At 41.0% G+C, this 4770-nt stretch overlaps 1 pseudogene; it reads left to right on the forward strand.

Annotated features, from left to right (window-relative positions):
* The first annotated feature begins 3901 nt into the window (after nucleotides 1-3901).
* On the forward strand, nucleotides 3902-4473 carry LOC127214624 (low molecular weight phosphotyrosine protein phosphatase-like; annotated as a pseudogene).
* Nucleotides 4474-4770: the final 297 nt, after the last annotated feature.

The raw sequence follows: 4770 nt of genomic DNA on the forward strand, positions 1-4770 counted from the left end.
TCTGATCCTCTGATGTTGCAAGAAAAGTAGTGTGTGCATGTCAACATATAGGCATAGCAAATGACTCTCTGAATAGGACTCCCATAGCACAGGAAGTAACACTCATGGAATTGAATGGCTTCTGCACAGGAAACAGTGAGCAGAGTAAAGAGTTGGCCCACAGAATGGAAGAAAATCTTTGCCAGCTGTATATCCAGTCCAGGATTAGTGACATGGATATGTAAAGTCCTCAAAAAAGTTCCTGTAGTTTCTGATCATTTAAAAGAGGAACATGGTATGTACTCACTCATATATGGATTTTAGACACAGAACAAAGGATCACAAGCCTATAATTCACACCGCCAGAGAAACAAGGAGGAACCTAAGAGATTCATACAAAGTCCTTCACAGAAGGGGAAAGGAAAAAGATCTCCTGAGCATATTGGGAGTGGTGGGGCAGTGAGTGGAGAGGGAGTTAGGAGAAAGAGAAGGGGAGAGGAGAACATGCAGGACTAGGAATATAAAGTCAGGAGACAAATAGATGAGAGAGAAGAGAGAGAGAGATACCATAATAGAGGGAGCCATTATAAGTTTGAAGAGAAAACTGACTCTAGAGAAATGTCCAGAGACCTACAAGGATGACCCCAACTACCAATCTGAGCAATGGCGAAAGGCTACCTTAAATGCCCTTCCCTGATAGAGATTGATCTCTAACTTATATGCCATCATAGAGTCCTCATCTAATAGCTGATGGAAACAGAAGCAAACACCCAGAGCTAAACACTGAGCTGAACTCCTGGAATCCAGTTGCAGAGAGGGGGCAGTGATAAGAAAATGGGGTCAAGACCTGACTACAGAAACACATAGAGACAGCTGACCTAAACAAATGGAGCTCATGGGCCCCCAGAGTGATAGCTGGGAAACCAGCAATGAACCATTGGGTCTCAGTTAGAAGGCCTGGGCAGTCCAAGGGACCTCTGACAGTGAAACCAGGTTGTATCCCTGGTGCACAAAAGGACATTGGGAGCACATTCCCCATGGAGGGATACTCCCTTAGCCTAGAGGCAGGAGGAAGGGCCTACTCCCTACTCCAAATGACTTGACAGATTTTGATGATCTCTCCTGGAAGGCATCATCCTCCCTGTAGAGTGGGGGGAATGGGAAGGGGTTGGGGGAGCATGGGAGGGAGAGAGATGGAACTGTGATTGATATGTAAACTAATAAAAAATAATAAATTTATATATTTTTAAAAAAGAACTCAAAAAAATTAAACACCAAAACATAAGCACTCCAATTTTAAAGTAGATTACAAAACTGATCAAAAAACTCTTAAAGGGAGAAGTGTAAATGGCTAGGAAACAGTTTATTTTATTTATTTGTTTGCTTGCTTGCCTGTTTATTCATTTTTTTTTTTTGAGACAAGGTTTCTCTATGTGTAACAGGGTTTCTCTCGTGATTATCCAGTGATTATCCAGGAACTAGCTCTGTAGACCCGGGTGGCCTAGAACTCATAGAGATCCACATGTTTCTCCCTCCCAAATGCTGGGATTAAAGTTGAGCAACACCATAACCCTGCTAGAAAACACTTTAAAAGGTCATTGAAATGATTAGTCACTAAAAAAATGTACATTAAAACTACTTCACGATTATCTCATTCTAGTCAGAATGGCCATCACAACAACAACAACAACAAAATGTTAGGGAACAGGGAAACCTTATGGTTGGTAGATATATAATCTAGCACAACCACTCTTGAAACTATTCTGGAAGTTTCTCAAGAAAATTATAAATAGATCTACCATGTGACCCAGCTATCCCATTTCTGGTTATATGTCCAAAGGACTCTATACCTAATGATAGGGCTACCTCATCATCCATGCCGACTGCAGCCATGTTCATATGGATAAGGAATGGAAGCAGTCCATATGTTCCTCAGTTGATGGGTAATGGGGATGCAATACTTAAACACAATGGACCAGTTAATCAAGTGTACTAAAAAAATGAAAATATTAAATGTTCAGGTAAATAGATGAAAAGTAAAAAGTTACACTAAGTAAGGCAAACCCAGATCCAGAAAGACAAGCACCACATGTTTGCTCTCACATGTAGATCCCAGCATCAATTCTCCAGCTTATTTTAACAGAGAGTACCTGTGGAAGCCAAGAAGCATGAGCAGAGACAGGAGGAGTACCTTGTGAGAGGAGGTATAGTAGATCATAGATAAAAAGAAAGTAAAGTGGGAAATATTTTGGATTAAAGGGTTTAAATACAGGTAGAGATGGGGATATTGGAAAGATTAGTATGTGGGATTGCTGGATTACTTAACCACAATAAAGGAAATACAAAGAAACCACATGGATATTTACATATATCCACTTATGCAATGATGACTTGATTCTTCTGGGGTTCCATGTGCTCTCTTATTGATTTGAGGTCCACTTCATAAGTGTGTGGAATGTATTATGTATGGCAATGAGCCTAGCTAACAACTGATGTCTAGGTAGGTAATAGGCCTCCACAGAGAACTTATTACTAATGAGTAACATAGTAGCCTACTGTCTTTCAAATTCCTATGCTTATCCCTATAGACAAATTTAGCAGCTTCCAAGAAGCTTTTCCTTACAATAAATAGTGGTGAATACAGACTGATGCATGGCCTCCCAAGACTCAGATAATTAGCAATGGCTGTAGCCCCAACCCTAAACAAGTTGTTTATACCCTCTCTAAGGCCCAGGAAGACTTCACAGAAGAGGAGTAGGAAGAGTTTAAGAGCTAGAAGATTGAGTAAAGGGCTTTCAAAATACTATTCTATGGATTTGATGCAACTATTGCTAAAATTAATTCACAAAAACTATAATTTCCTGCACTGGGATCACACAAGACCAGCCCTTAGCACTAATCAGTCAAGGAAGGGGGAAGTGCTCATGGAGCTTTACCCTTGACCTGTAAACTATCTACTAGTATAGATTCTGGAAGAGGTAAAATTGATTTTAGTTGTATACACACTATTGAGCTCACCAGGCTCCAATAAATAGCTTCAAACCCATCATCACATAGAGAACCCTGATTCATCTCACTGGGTCACAAAATAAAATAAATAGACATAACTGGGAGAAAGGAGTTGTGGAGAGGAAGAAGCATGGGATGGACAGAGGTGACAATGAGAAGGGAGTTGAGAGTGATGGACGTGCACTGCAAATGTGTCTAAGAACAAATTTTAATTGTTTAACTCCTTGTGGTTATCTGATCTTTTAGCCATTGAGTGTTTATGATATCAATAAGGCCAAATGTGTTAATAATCCTTAGATGGGTGCAGTCTTACCTACTGATGCATGTTTATTTTTTAAAATGCTATTTCCACTGGTTTACCAATTATTATTCCCTCCCAGTCTAGTAGCTACCTTTTGGGGGAAAAAAAAAGAGGATAACGAAATCTTCTACCATTGTAGAATAATGTCAAGGCTAAGTGGAGACAGAGAGGCTCAAGTTCATATTGACATGTTCTGCCTACAAGTGAGGATAGACTTCAGGAAAGTGAAAAAGACATTTCACCCCAGAGGTTTAAGGAATTGTGCTTTACAGCTTGCTGATAATATAATAAAGTGGAGATAGATTTTAAGTTTTAGAGGAGATTAAGCAATTCCCTGGAAAGTCTTGGAGCCTGTTTTTCTACAGCTATGACCAATGACACATGAGTTCCTCTTCATGGGCTTTTGCAAAACTGTTAAGAACTGATCTAGGAATGATCAGAGATCCTGGTAAACACCGGAGTATGAGTGGCAAAGCATAGAGTCTAGTCTGCTTTAAAAGGTAAATGAGGTAGGGAGCGGACTGGACTGCGCAGGTTTGCAAGCCGAACACTTTTGGTAGGCATATGCCGTGTCCTTACACCGTCTCTGGGCACCAGGGTCTGTACCGAAAAATGGCAGTGGTTGGGTCCAAGTCAGTACTGTTCATGTGTCTCAGTAACATTTGCCGGTCACCCATTGCAGAAATGTTTTCAGAAAATTGGTAACTGACGAATGTTTCAGATAATTAGAGGACAAACGGTGCGGCTACATCCACTTATGAAGTGGGGAACCCCCTGACTATTGTGGGTAGAAATGCATGAGAAAATATGGCATCACCAAGAATCACAGTGCACGGCAGATTACAAGAGCAGACTTTGCCACAATCCATTATATACTTTGTATGGATGAAAGCAATCAGAGAGATTTGAATAGAAAAAGTAATCAAGTTAAAAACTGCAAAGCTAAAATTGAGCTACTTGGGAGTTATGATCCACAGAAACAACTCATTATTGAAGATCCCTATCACGGCAATGATTCTGACTTGGAAGTGGTATACCAGAAATGCCTCAGGTGCTGCAAGGCCTTCCTGGAAAGACTCACTAGATGGTCCCTGCCCACCACCATTGAGCAACTCACTCACCAGAGCCATGCCCAAGGGTGGTGGCAGTCCTTAGCCCCGTGCCCCACCAGTCTTTTCAGCTGACTTACTGTCTACCTTTAAAATTGTAGGTGGAAATTAGATATATGTTCAGAAGGACAAAAATATCTGAGTAAGACAGTTTGAGGTAAGGCTAAGCATTCTTAGACTGAGTGAACCTCTCACCTATCCTAGACTCCTCAGACAATGACTCCATCCACATCAGCAATCCATTTAACACTGGCACACTGAGGGCATTGAAATACATGAAAGAGAGGCGAAGGCCTGCAATCCCAGCAGCCCGTCCCGGGCTGGACAATGAAGATGAGAGCAAGAGACTGACAAAATGAGCATTTTCACTCT

Source organism: Phodopus roborovskii, unplaced genomic scaffold, assembly GCF_943737965.1.
Source record: "Phodopus roborovskii unplaced genomic scaffold, PHOROB, whole genome shotgun sequence".
Taxonomy (NCBI): domain Eukaryota; kingdom Metazoa; phylum Chordata; class Mammalia; order Rodentia; family Cricetidae; genus Phodopus; species Phodopus roborovskii.